Source organism: Danio rerio, chromosome 7, assembly GCF_052040795.2.
Source record: "Danio rerio strain M-AB ecotype USA chromosome 7, GRCz13ab, whole genome shotgun sequence".
In the NCBI taxonomy this organism is placed as follows: domain Eukaryota; kingdom Metazoa; phylum Chordata; class Actinopteri; order Cypriniformes; family Danionidae; genus Danio; species Danio rerio.
This window is the reverse complement of record NC_141027.1, coordinates 40114538-40138655: the sequence shown is the minus strand read 5'-3', so window position 1 is coordinate 40138655 and position 24118 is coordinate 40114538. Positions and strand designations below refer to the sequence as shown.

Genomic DNA, 24118 nt, shown 5'->3' with positions numbered 1-24118 from the left:
TAGTGAAGGGGACTCTATACTGCTCAGTAAGCGCCGTCTTTCGAATGAGACGTTAAACCAAGGTCTTGACTCTCTGTGGTCATTAAAAATCCCAGGATGTCCTTCGAAAAAGAGTAGGGGTTTAACCCCGGCATCTTGGCCAAGTTTACCCACTGGTATCTGTCCATCATGTCTCCTCTCCACCAATCAGCTGGTGTGTGGTGTGTGTGGTCTGGCGCAATATGACTGCAGTCGCATCATCCAGGTGGATGCTGCACACTGGTGGTGGACGAGGAGATTCCCCCAAAAAATGTGTGAAGCGCTTTGAGTGCCCAGAAAAAGTGCTATATAAATGTAAGAAATTTTTATTATTGTTATTATTATTATTATTACTATTGTTATTATTATTATTATTATTATTATTATTATTATTATTATTATAGATGACTACTTGTATTTAATGACATGTACAATATATTTTTACTGTGTACATGTGAAGTAAAATAAAAAAAAATTGAGGATGTGTTTTTAATGCTGACTGACCAAATACTATACATCTTTAGTTGAAATTAGTGGTTGGCCAATCTTGGATTTTTAATGACCAAAATGATTATTACAGTATGATATGTACAGAGCATTTTAATTACAGCAAATACAGAACATGACAGGCATTTGGTACGAGTAAAATGAATACAGAGTCTGAAGTTTAAAAGTAATCAAGAACAGCAAGCATATAAGGAAGAAAAGTCAGACACAGGTGTTTGATTGTTTGTGTGCACAGCACTCTCGCATATCTCCATCACTGTAGTCTGAACAGAAATATAATATTGAAGAGGTCTTGCTGTGGGCCAAACAATAACCATCTCCCAGGTCATTCTGCTGTATTTCATTATCAGATAAGCCCAGTTCTTTGTATATCTCCCTTTCACAGGTAAAACTGGTTTTGCTGTTAAGGACTCAGAAACATGCTGAGCTACATTTTACCATCTGGAGTATCAAAGAAGGCTAATCTCTAAAATATTAATGTAAAAAAGATACCAAACTAAGACCTGATAATCCCCTCTCTCACTCTTGAAAATAACGAACATAAGGTCCCTAAATAATTTAAAATGTTTTGATTACACATTGTTTTAATTGAGAAGTCTAGATGCTCATCATGTCACCTTGATCACTTTTTAGTAAGAACTAACAAGGGGAACTAGTTGTTAAATGCAGCATCCTGAATACAAAAAACACAGAGCACAGATGTTTTTCATCACAGATGAAAGAAATCATAACCACGACATCAGAAGTCATGGGGGGAAAGTTAGTGAGGACATAAACAACATGTCTTCACAACAGATCACTTTTCTCAATCACACACTGAGTAAGATAAAAAGGAGATAGTTTGAAGAAAGTCAGAAACATGTAACTCTTGACAATCAACATCCATAGTAGGAAAATACTATGAAAGTTAATGATGTGATTGTGTTTAAGAGGATCAAAAATCACTAATTGCTTTGGAATGAGTCGAGGGTGAGGAAATGATGGCAGATTTTTCATTTTTGGGTGAACTGTCCCTTCAAAAGATGTTTAACTTGTGTGGTTTCTTTCATGTGATTCTATTCAGCAGTTTCAGAAAACATTTGAAAAGATATGCCATAAAACCATCTAAGTGATTTTAATTTAGCTCCTGCTGCAAGAAGACAAGGACAATGTGTGCTTGCTTTCACAGCAAGGTCAAGGCCCACAGTTTATTAACAGTTCAATGCAACTGTAACAACAGAATTATGGCTATTGCTATCAAGAGTCTGTGATTCATGAACAACCCTTTAGGGCTATATAATGACAACAACAAAAAACAGACATGACTGAATATTTCATTAATATCCAAAGTATTACAGTTATGATTATGCATATAACTGTATGGCTGTAAATTATTTTTTGTATAAGTGGATTTTTTATATGTATATATTGTGTGTGTTTTATTATGTGTCATTTCACCCTGTCCACCTGTTTTTAAATGCAAGAACATTTTTTTGCATAAATCTTTTCCTAAAATCTGATTTTAGTGAAAACAGCCTAATTATACAAACCATCCTTAAAACAGACTAAGCAGAACCTGTCGACTAACTTATTTTGAAAGTCCTTATTTTTGCAAAAAGCTAATTTAATGTTAGGGCAAGATTTACTAAACAGGGCAAACCGGCATGAGAACGCAATCCCATAAAAGTGTTTTATTACACATTTACTGAGAGTGTGTGAATTAAAGAACACAGACACAGCAGCTCATTTCCATAATGACCAACACAATCTACCAATAGCAGGGCAAATTAGCATAGAGTCGCCAACAAGCAGAGCTGATGATTATCAGGTGTGGATAATCTACTGACCAAAATGCAAAAAAAAAATTGAATTCACCTGTAAATAGGGCTGCATGATATTGGCAAAATTTTACATTGTGATCTTTTGTATTTTTGCAATATATACATATATGCTCAGCATATATGAGTACATCCCTTACAAATCTCTCATTTAAATTAATATTTTCTAGGAAGCTTTACAATAATATATTTGTGCATGTACTGTATATTAGATTATTCAGTACTGAAGCCAAATCTGGAGCTTATCTGACAAAATAACTTACGATGATGGTCCAAAAACTAGAACACCCAAATTAATATGCTATAGAAAAATATTAAACACATAATTAAAAAAAGAGCAAAAAAAAAAAACTAAAAAATGTATAAAAAATTTGTAGGTTGTAATTTAGTTTTCCAATATTTAGCATGAACTTAAATGTATTATCTTTCAATTTTTAAATATGTTTAGTGACTAAAATATAATTTGAATTATTATTTGAATAAGTTTATCAATTTAATAAATCTGTTTTTTTTAATGCACCAACATATATGACCTACAGTATATTTACTGATAAATTAATAAAAATATTCATTTGCAAAATGGGGTGTACTCAATTATGCTGAGCACTGCATACACTCAACACACACACACACACACACACACACACACACACACACACACACACACACACACACACACACACAATTTCACCAGATGACTTCAATAGCTCTATTTGCAAATAATTTATTAATATTACATTGGGATGATTCTGTAGGGTAGTGAATCATGCATGAAATGTAATAAAGAAATTACATCATAGATAAATGCAATAGAGCAATTAAAAAAGTGAAATGAGCAGTGCTTTAAAGTTTACAGGGTATATTCAAATCATATTCAGATTCAGAAACTGAAAAATCAAAAATAAATAAATACCATTGCAAAGAGTTTATGCTTTAAATAGTTCCATAAAATATATTTTTATTAAAATTACAAATGCTCAAATTTCTTGTGCCTGAATACTTCAAACTCTCTTAGGGCTTAAAGACGTGCAAATGATAACTTTTTCCTTCATTATGCCCAAACTCTAACGCTATATAATGCCAATATAATATAAAATCCTAAACTATATAATCCCAACATTAAAGACCCTGCGATTTGACCATTGCGGATGTTGGATTGATGCTGAAACAATACATTGTGCAGCCTGACCTGAAAATTAAAGTTAAAGGAAAAATAAACTAAAATAGGTGAGAGAATCAACAGCTACTGTAAAGTTATGGATGAAATATTCCTGAAAATAATGCCTCAAATGACTTAATCAGAAAAGCATGTTGCATAATTTAATAGTTACTGTTCTCCAAAATTTTGCATCTGAATGGGAAACTCCTACTAAAGCCAACCCAGGTTCCTTCTGATTACGTACCCCTACAGTATATACATTTCTGCAGAGCACCAAATACGCCCCATGGACCTACGTTGTTTTGCAGCTTTTGTTTTTTGCGAATCATTCAGAAGCCGCTGTGTACTTTTTTTCAGATCTCAAGTTTCTGTAGTTCTTGCATAAATCCAACAGAGGCTGCTGTCACCTGACTGCTTGACTGACTGACTGACTGACTGACTGACTGACCGATCAACTGACTTACCTTCCTCTCCACCTAAACCCAACTATTAATGTTTTCAAAAGCACCGATTGACCCAAACAAACTTCTGGCTACATAATTCGCTATCTCCAGAAACATATATAGGGCTACGTTTTTAAAATAAGCCTATGTTGACAAAAGCATACACATAATGAGGTCAGCCGCAAACTAGGTTCTTTCACCTATTTTTTTTATAGTATGTCTTTTCTAAATCCTGACAGTAGTTTTGTAAGCTCCAAAAAAGAAAGAGAGTAAATCTGGCCCTTGGAGTTTAGATTTGTCTCTGGTCAAATTTAACCCGAGCATAAAAGACAGATTTCCAAATGTTCACGAGGGAACTAAGCACCGCTGCAACAGAAAACCCCCTTGGGGAGGAGAAAGTCAGCCACAGAGAATCTTGTCCTTCTTTTCCATTGATTGAATTACCCATGTCATATTCCCTGTCAGCTCTGTGCATTGTAGCTATATATAAATGGGTCTGCTGTAGAGAGAGGAGAGACAAGCAGTGGATCTGTGACGAGCAGCTCTCTTTACCACAACCCAACAACTGATCAAGACAAGAGATTAAACAACCAAACCCAAAGCCTCTCTCTTCAGTCATACTCAATCTGAGCTGTGTTTTACAAATCCTGAAGAAGCTAGAACTGAATTCAAAGCAGACACAGACAAAGCTCCTGCAGGCACGCACTCTCTCTTTATCTCTCTATAAAATAATGCATAAACATAACATACAATAATAAAATGATCAGTGATACTGTTACATATATTTTATAATATCATGAGCACTCGCAAAAAATAACAGACACTTGTATCGAGGACAGACAAAAATAGCACATATGGAAGACATGGAGCGTAGCTGCATTCGGTGGCTTTGAGGGGGAAGGTGTGTGGGATTTACATGACAGAAAGAGAAAGACTCGTGACTCGCACAGTCCATCACACACATACACGCAATACAGTCAAAGCTGTAGGTGATTGTGGAAACTTTTAGAAAACACACTCACATTTCAATAAGCACATAACAAGGCTGTGATGTTATGGTGCATAATGGTATGGCATAACAGTGAGTGTAAGTGTGTACCATGTACCAACGTTACGTAGGAGTGTGGTTTCCCTGCCCACTGAATTAATTGACAGCTACATATTAACATATCTCCATAGTCAGGCGTATAACCATATCAACAAGACAGGACGTGTGCAAATTAATCGGGATTAAAAGCTCTGTTCAGCTCTCTGTGATCATCAGTCATCATCAAATGTGATCAAGAACGACTTTTACAAGTTTAAAACCTTTTTAAAACAGTGCATGTGTGTAATGAATTACAGCGATTTTACCGTCTTTACTTCATCAGCACAGCCACATGTCATGTCACAATTATAAAAGACGCTTCAATCCCAGTTTGTGGATGTTAATTCAGGTTTATTTTGTATATTAACATAACGGATATGCATTCAGCAGTGGATATTAACGTGTATCCTGTCACATTTGCATGCAAAAACAGAGCAAAGTTAAATGTGCGTGCTGTGTGTGTCTGATGTGTGGGTGTGTGTGTCAACTGTGAGTGTGTGTGTGCTTTGTAACAACATTGTGTGTGACTCATCATTGCAGAAAGGCTTTAATGAACTCCACAACAAAAACATCAAATAATCATTGGGAAATTTCATACTGTATTCCTCAAAAACATTACATGAGATCTGCTGCCTTCATGTCTGTCACTGTGCTGTTTATCTTTACTCTGACAGGCACGTGGGAACGGTGGGTGGGAGAACTAGCATTAAAGTCATAGGCAACAAACAGCTACATTGTGTTCAGAGCAAAAAATCCAATATTCTGAAAGATATAATAAACAAACTGATGGATGTTTTGAGCTGAAACGTTACAGACACAAAAGACTTATCTTAATCTCGAAAAAGGGGTGAATTTTAGGTGTATGCTGAATATGTAAAAATGCAGATTGTTTCCTGTGAGGGTTGGCTTTAGCAGTTGGGGTAGGGGGATTGAATATACAATCTGTACAGCATAAAAATCCTCACCTCTATGGGAAGTCCCCATAAATATAGCTGTACAAGTGTGTGAGTGTTCCAGGGTCTTGACCTCTTTATGCGAGCAGCTGCTCATGGGTATTTTTGCCACTATACTGCTCTGTTTGTAACGCTCTCAGTATAATGAACACACAACCGTGGATGCATTAAACAGATCAAAGTCAATCACTTATTCATAGGGAAATTAAATTTTCACTCGCCTATGAACCCCTTCCCCCGCACAAGTCTGCAAAGTACAATAGATTGGATCTTAAATGAAACTGTGCTCAAACACTGGACTATTTTATTAAAGTAGCAAACTGAAGTGGAGAATTGACTTTCTCTTTACATCAGCATCAGGTTATAGAAGCTAATTACAGAGCTACGATGCTTCTTACTGTGGAAAAACATTTAAGTCTGCAGTAATACTCTATGTAATCTGTCGCCATGGACAACACACCCACACACAATGGACATATCACACCATGATATAGCATCTCTCAAACACACACACACACACATGCACATATGCAAACAAACACACATGCCCGAGAGAAATGACCTACACTGTTTAATGAAATGCATTTACTACTACAAGTTTAGCCTTTTGAAATGCTACAACGCTCAGAATTACCGCATATTAAAATTCAAATAAGTCACTTTAGAGAGCTGAAGGGATTTCTGGGGAGAGTTTTGTAAGAGTAAATGTGAGTTTAATGTTAAAAGAAGAAAGATAATAATCTTTTTTTATTCTTTTTTTTACTTCTGCCAGAAAACAAGCGCGATCTGCATATTAGTCGATGCTAGTGTTCAAAACTATCCTACTGTTAGTGTGGTACAAGTCTCATACGGCACATCCACAGACCGCCCACAGCTCCTTCATGGCTGTCTGATATTGCACATAAACTGGCAAACATTTTCTCTATCTGGCAAGCTCTAATCTGATTGGCTGGCTTCTGTGCAATTTTACAGTGGTTACAGTGAAGCAGACTTCCTACAAACAAAGTTAAGACTCCAAAAGTACCAGTTTTGAGAACATTTAAAAACTGTCCACTGGATTTATTTAGGTTTGCCAGGTTGATGGCAACATTTTCAGGTCACTCTTTTTTATCATTGCTTTTAAGCTAAGGGCTGCTATGATTATGAAATTTGCCTCATAATTAGTTGTCTAAAAATAAATGTGATTGTGTGATTAGTGGTCTGTTTTGGTGATTTATATGATTGTCTGTTTTTTTGGCCCATACAGAAATCTAATTTATAACCAAATATGAAAACACACTGTATTTGAAATTATAATTGATACAGTTGAATATTTATGTGCATATTCGTAATTATAACAGTTGAAAATGAATATGTAAACTGTTATGATAAATATGTGATTTGCATATACTACCATATATCAGATTTCCTTGTAGTGGCTTTGTCATGTTTTATTAATTTTTTAAGAATTTTTACAAATTATAAGGATTAATCGACTGTTTTGAAAGTGTCACTTTGCACCTTTAAATATTGAAGTAATTATTTGCATTCTAAAAATGTACAATGGCATACAGTACAAGTGCACACGCACACACACACACACACACACACACACACAAACACACACACACACACATACAAACAACCATGCATGCACAAAAAGCAGAAAAAATTGTTAGGGAGATCTGCTACTGAAAAGTACTTCAGCTTTTCTCAGCAATTAATTGTTGGCATTGCTAATGTTTGTTTAAAAAAAAAAGTTATTAGGAGAGATATGTTTTAGGTATTATTTGTCAGAATTTTACGGTCAAAATATAGCAGTAAAAAATAACCTTAAAAGAAATTGTATTTGGTAAACTGATGGATTGTATTTGGTAAACAATTTGATTGTAAACTACTGTATTTCTTTATTTATAGTGTTAATCAATGTTTACACAGTTTATCCTCAAGCAATAAAACATAATTATATACTGAAGGTGCTCAGTGTCTCACACAACTATTAAACACTATCATGGTAACACACATAACACTAAAGTAATGCAAAAATAATTATTAAAATTAGATGTAACATAAACCATACTAATGTAATGAGCAAAAAAACAACATAAAAACAAAGTATCATGTAGGGAATTTTGGGAATGTAAGTTTGCGATCATTCACCAAGAAAGTTTGATAAATCATAATTTTATAAAACATACTTAACATTTTTAGAAAATGTGATGATTGTGCAGCTATAGATGTTTAGGTATTTGCAGATTTAAGCATTACACATTCTGAGAAAAAAATATGTAACACATAATATGAACAAACTGACATTATGGAAGAGATAATATCCTGTAGACTGTAGATCCAACCAGCTACAACTGTAGAACAAACTCAACAGTGTGATCAAATCAAATCGACCTGAAGAGGTATATTTTCAACCCAGGCTCAGTCTGATTATGTACCCCATATACATTTCTGGAGACAGCAAAATATGTCCCAGGAGCTATGTTTTTTTTTTTTTTTTTTTGCAATTTTTGTTTTCGTGAATCCACTGTGTATGTTTCGTGAGGCCGCTGTGTATGCTTTTTCAGATCTCAAATTTCTCTTGCAGGTCCCAATCGCGCCTGCTGTTCTCATGTAATTTCACCAAAAGCAGCTGTCGACTGACTGACTGACTGACTGACTGACTGACTGACCGATTGACTGACCGATCCTCCTCCTTTCCTAAACCCAATCAATAGTGTTTTCAAAAGTACAGAGGTAATCAGTCAGCTGGTAAGCAAGAAAATAAACGGCGTCATACTGCCCCATAGTGTTTTTTTAAAAGATGAAATGCAGCCATACGTAACTCTGGCAACATAATTTGCGATCTCCAGAAATGTATATAGAACTAAGTTTTCAGAATGAGCCTATGTTGTTTATTTTGCTATAACAGCTGGATGTACATTATCCTGCTTATTACACGCCAACTTCCCACATAAGTAAAAAACTAATGCCAAAAAACTGATTCTAAATAAACTCGTTTCTAAATATTTGATTAAATAATTTAAAGAGGCAAAAATCTACCTGTCAGGCATTTAGGGAAAACAGTTCATCAAAAAACAGCTCCCAGCAAGCATACTGTGCCAGCTTCAGTTGCCAGGATGAGGCTGTGTTATCAGTTTTTATTGTATTTATCAGGGAATAACACCTTGTACTGCAGCAAGAGACCAATTAGAATCAACTGTTCCAGAGAGCTCAGTAATAAGCATTTATAAATGAAAAACTTTATAAATGTAATGTTTTCTATTCTAAATAACATAATTGTATAATTAGACTGAAAAATAATGTTCAAGATAAACATTCAAGCCAGGCGATAGCAGACATAATGATGATTACGATTATAACTCAAAGCATGTAACTCTCCCCCATAGGCAGACAATAACAATGATTTCAATTAACATATGCAAATCGCATACACCCCAAACCACTATCAAATCATAAATACAGCCTATCTCAGAGATACAGTTTGTCCTTCAAAAGACGGAGATAAATGGACTGTGTAGTAAATGCATCATGGGAGTTCAGCACAAAGCATGCTTCATAAAGGCAGTGTATTGTCATTTCCTAAAGATCAACACACAACCTTGCCATTTTAGAGACTGACATGGTTCTCATGTAGATATAATGAGATTTAATGTCTATTTTTCATGTCGTCCTTTCAGGATTTTAGATGTATTGTTGCTGACTGAATGATTTTTGTCATTCATTGTGTTAATATGAAGGAATGTTCTGTACTGATTTTTCATTTATGTCTTGCATTGTGAGTGTCAGGGACATCTCTCCAAACTTAACGAAAAAATACAGGTGATTTTCTCACAGAAAATCTTCCATTTCTTTTTACAGCATACTATTTTCAGTAAGAAAGCGCATGAAAAATGAAGTTCAATATCAAATTATACCAGATGGCCTCAATCGTGACAGCCTTTGCTCCCTGTAGAAAGTGAGAGAAAAATTCTCCTCAAGTTATCATATAACAGCTGGAATATTTCTGGACAAGAGTTAAAAAAGGAAAGAAGCGGGAAAGATTTTGTGTCTTAGTCTCGTTTGAGGGTCAGTTTGGTCTTTATGAATAATTCTCTACAAGGCTCCCATTTCATACTGTATGTCTTTTCTGACGGCAGGCAATAAATCAAGCATGCAGTCTATATTCGATTTATATTAGTATTTAAAATGGCCAAGATTAAAAGGTATGAGGTGTATATATGGTGACTGACATCCCAAGGGTGATTTTTTATTGCCATCTTGGCTGACCCGAACGATCCCAATAACTATCTGAGTGCCTGTGTAATTAAAATTGATAGAGCTCATAGAGGCTCCATCATGCTACTTGTCAGTCCTGCTGCAAATTACATATGAAAGAAATCATCCTTTACACTTGTGTGTGTATGAGCTGAAGGTTAGACAGAGACGGGGACAGAGAGTTATTAGGCAAGCCGGACAGACTTCATTAAAGCACAGTCACACTGATTAAGAGACAGAGAGATGTGTGTACAGGATTCAACAGATGCACTCCAACGCTGAAAACACGCTTCACTTCCATCATACCAATTATTTCATTCTCCCTACAAGGCCCATTTAATGTTTAGAGGACTTGAGCAATAAAGATGTCTCATTACCAGTAGTTTGTTGTAGTCTACACAGATAAAGCCATTAGGACAATGTCCTGGCGGATGACTGAGCACTATGAACAGGACTTTTTGACTACATTTATACACAATTTTGTGATCATCACAGATTTGTTGATGCAGAAACTGTCAATGCAAGGGATAAAATGAATGAAAAATGTCATCAGTACAGCGGATGAAGAAATGATAAAAATGTTCCTGGCTTTTATTTTTGGTTTACTAGAAATGTGTTTCTGAATTAGTTTATTCTCCAAAATGGCCTTCAAATTTCTCAGCTGTTTTATTTTTTTGTAGAATATTAAGCAAAAAAGCTACCTGTGATGCCTTAAAGAACTAAATCACCTAAAAATGAACATCCAGGCATCATTTAAACACTCTCAGATTGTTTCAAATCTGTGTGTGTTTATCTCATCTGCGGAAAACAAAAGAACGTTTAAAGAGCGCTTTCATCAATTGTTCTTCTGAATATCTTTTGTGTTTGTGTTAAATAGAAATAAGAAAGGAATGCAGGTTTGGAACAAGTTGAGGGAGAGCGAATGATGAATCAATTTTCATTTTTGTGTAAACTCTATTTGAGTGGCATACAATAAACAGAAGATGTGTCTGTAATATGGGTGCAATAATTATCATGATTTCTCAATATCATACAATGTTGTTATTTATCACAAACATTGATTTACCATTGTCCGGGTTATAAATGTTTAACAGTTATTTCAGTGGCCATGTATTTTATTTTATTACATGTTATAAATATGCCATCAAACTAGTGTCTAGTGGTTAATAGAGAAAATAATTAATACGTTAAAATGTAAAAATGAAATTTACCACAAAACATAAGGTTTTTATTTTTAATCAGGAAACTGTACAAATTAAAACAGATGAAAATTAAATTAAATCAATAATAGCTATTATTACTATTATAATTAATTATTATTACAACTACCACATGTATTTTTATTCTATTTCTATTTCACTAAGCATGTACTGTATCCCACATTTTTTAAGCTAAAAAATGGGTTAGTTATTTTTTTAGATACTCGTTTTTGTTTTAGAAACTAAATGTAGCCACCCAAGGTTGCTAAACCGATCGACATCAACTAAAGGTTCATCTATTTTTAACAAAAAACTTTTACTACAATCTTGACATGATATTATTCATCAGCAAGCCCTATATGCACAGCAAAAAAAAAAAAAATTGAACAGCAACAAGAGTGCAAACCAAATATTATGAACCTTTGCTTGTTTTAAACTTAATTCCTAATTTAGAAACAATCCGATCAGGCCAATCTGTAATCTTTAGATCTTTGAATCTAGATCTGCAAGATTTTCTTTTCACAACTATACTAGTAATATTAGCTGTAGTCATTTAAAGGACACCTGTGATGCAAAATTTACTTTTGGAAGCAGTTTGAACACAGCTGTGTGTATGTGTGTCCACAGTCATATTGGAGTGATAAAAAACACATTTTTTTCCTCCTGAAATTAAAAAAGGATCCAAATACAAGCTATTGAATTATTCTTAGTGGCTTGCTGCAATGTGATGTAGGAGCATGCTTTTCATTACAGTAAATTTGGTTTATTTTGTACAGTAGCATAATGGATATTCATACAAAGCAGTGTTTATGAACATGTATCCTGCCACATGTGCCATAAGTAGACATGCAAAACATGTAACTTATCATTACAAAAAGGCTTGAATAAACTCCACCACAAATACATCAAATAATCTTACTTGGTATTTTGTCTGATAATCTGAATCTTTAATTTATTCGTGTCTGTCTCTGACTGCTGTTTATCTATCATGATGCAGCAGGAGAAACAGACATGTATAAAGTAATAGTGGGCGAGGAGAACCATATCATTTGCATTAATGGCACAGGCAATAAAAACAGCTCTGCAATGTCCTCTTGCCCCAAAGTTCACATATTCAGCACAGTATAACAAATTATCTGATTGTTATTTTGAGCTAAAACTTTACAGACACATTCTGGAGACACCAAAGACTCATCTTAAATCCTATAAAAGGGGTAATGCCAGGTTGAATTGTGGATTCAACTGAATTGTGAATCTGTCGGCGCCTCTTCAGCAGCGTTGCTCACTGCAGAAGATGAAAATTTCTCAACTTTTCACGCTACAACGGAAGCGTCAGCCAATCAGATCGCTTTATGCAAATACCCCAGCTCAGACAGTAGAAAAAATTGCGGTCTAATTTTCTTGCCTGATGCTTCAGACACGCCCTCTGTGAAGCATTGACGCTGACACCCAATGTGAATCTGGCCTTAAATGAAAGCCCACGAGGCATTATACCTTATTTTTGATATTGCTCAATTTTGTGTGACTGACTATATTTTATTTTACTAAACATAATGGACATTAGATTTAATTATTCATCTACTGTCTCGTGGCTCTGAATAAAATCTTAAATGCACAAACCATGATCTGTCTCACAAGATTAACACTTCTGAGATCTCAAACACAACACTTCACTCTCTGCATTCTTCTCTAGTCTCATAGACTATAAGGTCGAAATGACTGAAATACAGTCATGATTTCCCTAAGGCTAGTATGACCTGTCAGAAACAAGAGGAATTCTCAGTCAAAGCCAATAATGAAACAGACTGAAAGCATATCTGACATCAATGACTACTGTCATGCACTGCAGGTTTAATGAGTCCATACCTGTGGGGTTTGTTAAAGAAAAGTTCACCAAAAATAAAACTTTAGTCATTGCTTTCTTATATTGTTCCAATCCCCAGTGTTGTTGTTTTTCTTTTATTCTTCTTCCTTTGTTGAATATGAAAAAAAGATCATAGACAGAATGTCTCCTGTCTGAGTAAGATTATGTGTAAATAACGGCTCAAATTGCATTCTGTTTCTCAAACAAACCTATCATTTTCCTTCAGACAAGCTTGGATAAAAGTGCACAAATCAAAACAATTACTGATATCTTTGTAGTGCTTTATGGAACATTTGGAGCTTGGATGTTGCGCGGTACGCCACTATATAAAAGAGTAGTGTTTTATTTATCAAAGTTTAGAGCTGTGATGTGAGATTTAAAAGAAAAGAGAATATTTTGTATACATGCGTCAAATTCACAATGAAAGTGTATCACCAACCAAGGAATTTACACTAAAATAACTTTTATTGTGTAAAAAGCTGATGTTGTACTTTCCACAAATTCATTTGAACTCATGTAATGTCAAATAATCAGCAGGTGTAGATCTGCTCTGTCATTGTTTACAGTGAATCACCAGTCAAAACACAAGATTCAACAAGTTCCTCCACAAATAACTTGTAATTTTATGTTTAAACTCCTGAATAAAGATCCAACTTTCAAGTAGTATGTGTCCAAACATACTACTGTCTATATAACATAACACTTAAAAAAATGTTGTTCTAACTTAATTTCATTATGATACATATTTCTACTCATTCGAATTACATTATTTTAACTTATTTTATACAAATGGAAGCCCAGAGAAAAAAAATATTTGTGATGTAAAATTTTTAAAAGAAAAGAGAATATGTTGCATACATGCATCAATTTCTCAATGAAAATGTATCATTTAAGGAATTTACACTAAAATAACATGTACTGTGTGTAAGAGCCCATTAGTAAGTAGAAAAGCTGATGTTGCACCTTCCACAAATTAATTTGAGATCATCCAAATAATCATATCTGCTCTGTCAAATCCACTCTGACATTGTTTACAGTGAATCACCAGTCAAAACCAAGCGGCAACATCCTGCTCGCTCACGTGAAGCTCATATGGAACTAACTAAAACTGCAATTTATCGACTGGCCTTTAGGGACTGGCTAAAGGAACTCCAGATATTTACTGATTTCTATACTAAATTGGCCATTTTTACAGCTGATAAAAGCCTGTTTACAGCCTGGTACATAAGATGGTTTTAGTGCATATAGCTAATATTCCCTTGCATAACAACTGTAAGGAGGGTGACTTTTTTTTTTTTACAACACATCTGTTTAATTTATTTTGACATATATTAAGTCTGAATAATTAAGGGCGTGGCCACTTAAGTGACAACTAGGTCTCACTGATCCCTGTCATGTCACCTCAGTTGATTCCGGCTGATTAGCTGCTGAACAGTAGCATATACAGTACATCATATTTCTGTTTTGTTTTATGTGGCTTTACACAGTCAGTTGCTTTTTGGAATTATTGCTTTCAATTATCAGATAATATGGCATGCTGTGTGCACCAAGGTGAGTGAAATAATTATTCTTGAAAATTCACGGACATCTGAAACTTTGTCATACAGTGCTATGCCTAAATTTCATAAATAGCCTTGCGTTTACTAACACAGACTATATTTTAAGTATTTGGAAGTAATTTACATTTTCCTCTTGTAGAAAAACATCATAAGAACAATGTTTAGTGGCTTAATGTATTGCAATTTTTAAAAAAACCAAAGATAATTTATTATTATAGTATATAACCAAGCATATGTGTTCAGAACACAAATGAGTTACAGGTAATAAAGTATTAAGCGTTTCTTCCAAAAACAAAAAACATAGCAGGCATCTGTAGCTCCGCTCACGCTCTAGCTCTTTGCCAATTGTTGGTTACCCATGGTCAGTGCGATGACGGTCGAACAAAATGGTGACGATAAACCACACCCACTTGTAGCTTCATTAACGCTCTTCAGAAATCTATGGGTGACTACAGGGATACTAACATCAGATTCAACAAGTTTTGAATCCTCCACAAATAACTTGTTTGTTTTATTCTATGTTTAAACCCAGACATCCTAAATACAGATTGTACTGTCCAAACATACTGTGCCCTGGAGAATAGAAATATTTTTAAACCTAGCATGTCAAATCACATTCATTTTTATTACCTTGTTAATTACTTTGTCTAGAACAGGGGTTCTCAAAGTGGGGGTCGGGACCCCTCGAGGGGTCGCGGGACAATGAAGGGTGGTCACCTGTTGATTTAAAAAAATCTATTTATTATTATTAAATCATATAGGAATGACCATATTTTATTCATAACCAACAGAAGAGAAAAAATATAGTTGTTTATAATTACTATATAGTTACTATAGTAGCTTATAGTTACTAGTTCTATTGGATTGCGACCTCAGTGGTAATTACATTATATTAAAGACACAGCAATAGCGTCAGATGCAGCAGATTGATTTTATTACACCAGGTTAATGTTTCTGGCCCATTTACCGCACTGACATTAAACGAAGAATATCCCTGGGTGTATTGGTGTGTGTGTGTGTGATGCAAGGTTTCTGCATTCATAACCAGGATATTAGGGGTCGTGAGTCACTGGCATCGTCATATTGGGGGTCGCAGGCTGAAAAGTTTGGGAACCCCTGGTCTAGAACACAGTTTACTCTCACGGAGCCAATTCATCTCAATCGTTTAATTTGGACACCCAGAGTTTTCTGTTGTTTGTTACAGTTCAAACTTAACAGCTGTTTTAATAGTGCTTACAAATGACTGAGACTGATCTCAAAACTAGCATTAGCACAGTTATGGCTCACTGAGCGAAGCAACAAACAGTTTTGTTAATAAAGTTGCCAACACCAAATTCATGAGTGATCTTCTGCAATATGTAAACACTAAAATCTCAAAACCTATTTTAAAATTCTTTTTAATCATCAAACTATGTGAAGATTAAACTCTAACAAGTCTTTCTCTAAACTTAAAGCACCTAACATTACTGTCAAAATGCGAAAGCAGTCAAAGCATGAACATCCATTGTTGAGGTAGTTACACCAATATATTTCTTTCATGATGTCCCAAACACAAAACGATTAAGGTAACTCTATTTATTTATTCAATTATTATTTTTAGATATTAATGTGGATTGAACATAAAACAAATAAACTGTCCAAAAATTGTGTTGTTTCAGCTCATTTTAAGCATGTAGTCTGAATAAGCAGCAAACATCTTTTTTAAGTGTATGTTTCAGCATCAAGTTACCAGAGCTTGTGTTCACTCCAATGCTACTTTCAGCATCAATCACATTCACTGTACAAGAAGAAAGAAACAGCTCAGACATTAGGCCTGTCTCCTTTTGTTCTTCACAGATGAAAAGTAAAAAGCACAAGGTGCGACACGAGGGTGAATTAGAGGTGTCAACATTTTTAATTATGCATAACTAGTCTTCCTAAAAACACTACTGCAGAAGCATATGTGAAATGACATATGCAGGTGTAAGGCTAGTGCTTAAAAACACATTCAGCATGCAGCCCATGAACTCTCCGTCTGAGCTGTCCCTCCAGATTCTGATGAGGTCTCCCAGGAAACAAAGCAAGAAATCCTCACTGGAAGCGGGAGAAAATAAAAGACCCACAAGTAAACCTCTAATAAGTTGGCTAATAGAACTAGAAAGCCTATAGTCTTAGGACTGAAAACAGCAAAACCACCAATGGCATGCCAGTAATTAGTACTGATATTTGAAATAAGATTGGAATTGGAAAACTGGATTTGGAGGGGCTTTAAAAAAGTAGATGGAAAACACTTCTTGTTCACTCTCCCATATGTTTGCAAGCCAAATCTGGCTCATTGCAAAACAGAAACAACTAGGGAATATTGATTCAGACAGACATAACATATGCTAACAATTTTCCCCGTGCATTATAGGAGGGACCGAATTAACTGTCTGTTAAGTCTATGAACCATAAATGAATGCTTTTTTCATGAAGTAAGGCTTCCATGGGATGTGAAAAGAAAGATAATGGAGACATGCTATGTATTTTAATAGCAACTATATAAAGTTTAATCCCAATAGCCATGCAAAGAAATAATTATATGGAGAAAAATAAAGAGGACACATAAAAATTCTCCGATTGTCTGTTTTATTGATTTATAGTTACATGTTTGAAACAAACAATAAATGTTTAGTTCAATAAAGAATTATTTAATTGCATTAAATATCAAAGTGTAAATGTTAAAAACAACACATTAAAAATGTTTTACTTTCAGAAGAGTTACAAAAGCTATATTTGCTATATTGCTTATCTAACTTAAATCTAGCTAAAATCTGCAGTACTGTGGCCCTCCAGGAATTAAGTTTGAGACCCCTATTCTAATCAATTGTCACTGTGTGGTAATAAAAATTGCACTAAATGACAAAATTTTCATTTTCACTTTGGAAGAAATGTTTTGAGGCTAGGGCTAAAAATTATTGAAAATCTTGATATTAAAAAAATCTGACATATTTACTTTTGCTGCAATCTATACTGCGATATGATTACAATTTTGGCAGATGACTTGAATCTCTTTATTTGGAGACAATTCATTCATTTAGATTGATTGAGATGTTCTACAAGCATATATAAATTTAACAGTAAATAAACAGTACTTTATGGTTTTCTGGGAAGTCTAATCATAGTACAGATACTATTAAATAAATAAATGTAAAATTACAGGGTCATCATTGTACTGAATTTAATTAAAGGTACAAACGGTACTAATTTTGTGTCTTAATGCTTCAAACTGAAATTGAAACTGTAAAAAAAATACAGATGATAAACTTTCACTCTATTATGGTTAAACTCCAGTTTTGCAGTGACTGCACAAATCTCATGTGTTCAGAATTGAGTGTCTTATTTACTATAATCCAGACTCAACGTTGTATATCTTGCAATGTGACTATTGAAGATGTGCACATTGGGATATCAGTGCAGAAAGAATATATTGTGCAGCCCTATCTCAGGCCTTTATAGGATAAAACAAATACTAACATTTTACCAGTGGTGTAAAGTAACAAATTAAATACTCAAATTACTGTAATTGAGTAGTTTTTTCTCAGAAATTGTAATTCACTAAGTAGTTTTAAAAACGTGGACTTTTACTTTCCCTTGAGTACATTTTTAGTGTATGAATACTTTTACTCCACGACTTTTCTTCAACCTGCAGTCACTACTTTATTTTTTCTTGTCGATGGGGATTTTAAAATCAGTCCTGGGATTCCTGTCCAATCAAAATAGAAGGTAAATTGCATCATAATGAACCACCTCAAGGCATGGGTGATTTATAAATGCAAAAAAATAATAAAATAACTGTTTGCAAGCAATAAAAGGGTCCAAGAAGACATTCAAAATCTTTACACGCATTGACCCAGACACTGTTTAGATGCATGTCACTGATGAGAAGATGACAGATGTTTACTGTATGATGACCGAAATGGCCTTAAACACCCAGCAGGAACAAGATATCAACGTGAAGTCAGATTGATGTTGTACCCCAACATTGAGGGAAGTTGCATTTTGTTCGGAAATAAAAATCGGGTTGACATCACAACACAACATCAGGCCGACGTCAATTTCCAGCACCCAACCTAAAATCAACCAAATATCAACTTCTAATGATGTTACAGCTAGACGTTGTGTGGACGTTACCATTATCACGTCTATCAGATGTTGGATTTTGGTTGTCATACCTGACGAATACATGTCAGTATTTAATGTCAAGATGACGTTGGTTTAAGATGTTGGCTCAACGTTGGAACACAACCTAAAATCAACCAAATATCAATGTCATTTGATGTCATTATTAGACATCAAAACAACATTGTCTTTAGACGCTGGGTAGACATGAAATTTTGGTCACCTGACACCATGACCTAAATTTAACCTAATATTAACATCTTATAACTTTGTTTGCCTACTGGGCAATAACTACAGAATGTTACGTTTGCACTACAGAATGTTACTTTTACACACATGCACAAATTACATGTAAATCCATCAGCTTTTTCCAGCGTATTACTCACTACTCTTGACTTGAGTACTTTTAAAAGGTTTACTTTTTACTTTTTGAGCAATATTTACAACAGATACTTTTACTTTACTTGCACTACATTTTTAGGCAAGTAATAGTATTTTAACTTGAGTACGATTTTTCAGTACTCTTTCCACCGCTGCGTTTTACTCAAACACACCTGACAAATCTAGTAAATCCAGAGTTCATGTGGTCTTGTTTTTTCCATATCTCTGTTTCCATTAACCATGACAATCTTAAACAGCTCATCTACATTTAGTACTTAATAACTGAACACATATTTTAGTAATCTGTAAATCTGTTGGTGTGTGTTTGTTTCTGCATGTGTATACAGTCTAAAATGTATGGCCACTCAAATTCCACAATTCAAAAATGAAGTGCAGCATCATAACAAAATATCATAGCTTTGATGGACAGTATTAAAGCTCGCATTTGTTATGTTATGTACATAAGTAGATTATCTTAATCTTTAAAACTGGAAAACCTCTGCTGGCTTTGTAAAATGAGAAAATGATGACTCGGGAGGGAAGCACACATGGTGGCACTGGCATCTCTACACTGCCCTGGAAATGTCAGTGAGCCATGTGTCTTTCATTTCATCAGATTTGCTAATAACATGAAGGCAAGCAAACAACACGCACACACCCTCAGTTAAATGAGACTGTTAGCAATCTTTCTACCATCTCTCCCTTGGACTCCTTTTCTATCTATCTCTATTCTGAGCATCCCTTTGTGAATCAATAAAGTCTGTCTGTCTGTTTATCTATATATCTTTTTTCGCTGTAGTATTTTTCTGCCTCACTCTTCTCTACTCTTTCTCTTTGTCTTTCCTAAATACAGCTATCAGTAGGCAAACAGATGGATGGTTCCTGACAAGCCCGCAAACACAAACAAATGCTAAATACCAGATAGATGACTACATCTCCTCATATTTACAGAAAAGGAGATCTGTCATTAGAGGTGCAGGAGGGCAAAATAAATGAATCAAGATGGTCGCACTCCCCGGAGAAAGTGAGGGTGAACAAAAGAGACAGAATGGAAAGTACAAAGAGCACATAAAAGGGCTCCAACACTGGTGTTATGTTAGGAATCTAGTATCATTCTCTGAGAGCTAAAGCTAGAACCGACAACTGGAGGATAAGAGTCTTTAGGAAATATGTGTGCAGCTGTGCATTCAGAAATATACAGCAATCTCAAACTAAAATTAGACTAAACTTTCTCAAGAATTTGTACTTTATGATTCATCTTGAGAAACTTTTATATCACAAAGCATAATGTTGTACTTTATACTGCACAACATTTCATAAGAAACTTAATACTGAGACACAGGAGCCAGCTGATTCTTTTCAATTAAATTATATTTCAAATTTCACTGAACAAATAATTCGTAGATTGGTTCTGATTGCATCCGTTTTTGAGTTGACTGCTCACTGGTTCAAAAGATTTTATCAGAGTGAGTGAATTCACTCAATTCACAAATCTGATTCAAGAATTTGCTCAAGAATGGGAGATTCTCAAAGCTTGAGTGTCAACTGATGGCGCGAAAAGCACTTTCCTTTTGCAAAATTGTAGGATTTATTAATGAAATTATGGTCACAAATGTCAGATGTTTATGAATTTAAAGGACAAGCCAGTTAAGCTCATGTTCATATTAGTGCTTTAGCATCTGAACAGGGTAGGATTAAAAAACAAAACACTCACATTAATAGATTAAATAACACAAATAAATGCAAATAAACCTTCCCTGCTGCTGTTGCAAATATTAATCCAATATGTTTTTATAGCATTCTTCTTAAAATGTTAACAAACATGTTTTGTAATCTCCGTTTTACGCTCTCATTGAATTTACATTACTTTGTCAACACTTTTACATACAATTTGTATAGGCTATACAGTACGTCAGAGATTCCCAAACTAGGGCCCGCTGGTCAAAGTTGGCCCATAGTAACCCTTGATTTGGCCCACCATCCCATCTGAGATGAGAGGGAGAATTATGAGGATGTTTTAGAGCAGGGGTCACCAATCTCGGTCCTGGAGGGCCGGTGTCCCTGCATTGTTTAGAGTAGACCTTGTAAGACCTTGATTAGCTTGTTCAGGTGTGTTTGATTAGGGTTGGAGCTTAAATCTGCAGAACACTGGACCTCCAGGAACAAGTTTGGTAACCCCTGGTTTAAAGCTGTAATTTCTAATTTAATGTAACCTATTTGTTTGTTTGTTTGCTTGTTTGTTTGTTTTATAAAGCTACAAAAAAGTTACTGATATAAAATGTTTCAATGAAATGTTGAGAATTAGGTACTGTCACTCAACGGATAGAAGACAATAGAAAGACAGTAGGGAACAAATGAAAACAAAGGCAGATTCTGCTTGTTTGTATTTAACATCGAACTCCACTGTTTTAGAATGTTTTTATTGTAATAAGTTATAATTAAAATGTATATTAATACAATTAAAATAAACGATTTTGATTTATTTTTTAAACATTATAAAAATAAATTAGCAATTACCAATGGCAGTTTGACTTTCGGCCTACAGCTCTCAATGATATTAGGTTTTTGGCCCTTTATAAAAAGTTTGGGCACCCATGAAATAAATTATTCTTTGATTACTTAATCAATAATAATCAGTAGTGCATAGTGTATTATCAATGTATTATTCATTCATTTATTTTCCTTTGGCTTAGATTAACAGAGGTCATCACAGCGAAATGAACTGCCAACTATTCAAGCGTTTGTTTTACACAGCGGATGCCCTTCTAGCCGCGACCCAGTACTGGAAAACACTAATACACACTCATTCAAACACGCACTCATACACTTCGTCCGATTTAGTATATTCAATTTACCTACTGTATAGCGCATGTCTCTGGACTGTTTGGGAATGCGGAGCACCCTGAGAAAAACCTATGCCAGAACTAGGGAGAACATGCAAACTCCACACAGAAATGCCAACTGACCCAGCTGATACTCGAACCAGTATCTTTCTTGCTGTGAGGCAACAGTGCAAACCCCTGAACCACTGTGCCGCTGATCAGTGTATTATCAATGTATAATCAAGTATTTGTAATAAAATGAAATGTTTTCTTGCCAGATAAACCTTCATCATTCAAGAGCAAGTGCAAGAATTATAAGGCATCTGCATTCAAGCGCTTGACTTGTGTAATTTGACTCCCAACAGAGACTATAAAAGAACATAATGCTCATAATTATAAACCTCTATCTGTATTTTACAGCCATTTGATTGTCACCATCATTACATGTTGATATCTTCCTTCCTCTTAATTGCTCACCAGTTAAACTGATATCGAGCATGAATTCAGTCTACTCCAATTACAACAGCAGGTGATAGTATAAATAATTCAAATCTCTACACATGTCTGTGCTGGACAGTTCAGCAAAGTATACTTACGCAAAGTATGGCATGTATTTGAGACGGTTTAAATAGATTTGACCATAAAAAGTCTCAGATTTCCACATGTCCACAATAGAGAATGCTTACAGTTTTTCCTGGTGTCATCTTTCCCACATGGTACTGTGGTCAGTCTATTTCGAACAAACCTTAAACGGCAAAGAAACCCTGTTTTGAATGGAGATCTGGAGTGGACATAAAAAAAAGGCAGAGATGTTTAAAAAAAGCTGTGCTTCTGGCAAAACACTTCGCTCTTAACAGACCTGCAAAGAAAGAGTGTATATGGCTGTTTCATAGTGCTTGTTGATCTCTGTGCATAAATTCTACCCACAGTGCATATGCTGGTTGTTCAGCTCAAAAGAGTACACATAGGACATCTGACATAGCAGCAAAGGCCTGCATAATTCACGCAGCTACTGCTTTAAGCTCCTTAAGTAATTAAAAGAAGTAACAAGACCGTTGGCAGTACACACAAACATTACATGAACGTGTTTGATTGAAGAAAGGGAATCATGATCACTGCATGAGACGCTTTCCTATTACAGAAAAATATCAAATTAATTATGAACTTTTTGAAAAGATTACTAAGTAACGAAATATCTTTAATTGCTCAGTCAATTTCTGACAGGTCACTGTGATTAAATAGCAAATAAATGGAAACTTTGGCTTTTTTTACATTTATCCACAGAAAAAAAAGACTTATTAAAGATTTGAGAAAACTCAAAGAAAACAAGTGCACATTACTGTAAGTTAATTAGCACTTGTAGTGTAGCTCCAAATCAAAGTATACATTCTAAAAACATATGTACATGTAGGTAATATTTAAAAAATATGTCATTGTAAACTATTGTGCATCAATAATCTGTTGCTTTGCTTTAAAGAAGCCTATTTTAATGTGCTGAGTAAATACCATTATATGCATTATAATTTTAATGAGCAGTTTGACAATATATTTAAAGCTAATTTTCATTAAATATGATAAATAGTATTTTTATAATTATAATTGTTCTATGGATACAAATGGTTTCAAAGATGCAGCTTACAGGTTTTAATAGAAATAAATTAGGGGTTATTTCAGTTCAATTCGTTCAGTACACTTTTAATGCTATCAGTACACAAATGACATGATGTCACTTCTGCAGGACAGCTTTTTCACTTATAATATTTTTTTTATTAATTAAAATTAATCATTATTAATATCATTTAAGAGAATGCATTTAAGCAATAAATTCAGTTCATTCACATTGTCTAAACTTTATGATTTTACTAAAATGTGCTCTTTTTCAAGATATACTAACGTGTGCTGCTTTTTCTCAATTTGTTTACAT

At 34.6% G+C, this 24118-nt stretch overlaps 2 protein-coding genes across 9 annotated transcripts in view; both read right to left on the bottom strand.

The window, feature by feature from the left end:
• The window catches only part of esyt2b (extended synaptotagmin-like protein 2b), an 846120-nt gene that overhangs the window by 405063 nt on the left and 416939 nt on the right, over positions 1–24118 (bottom strand). The gene's annotated exons all lie outside the window — the stretch shown is intronic.
• sorcs2 (sortilin-related VPS10 domain containing receptor 2) overlaps positions 1–24118 on the bottom strand; it is a 306229-nt gene that overhangs the window by 273799 nt on the left and 8312 nt on the right. The gene's annotated exons all lie outside the window — the stretch shown is intronic.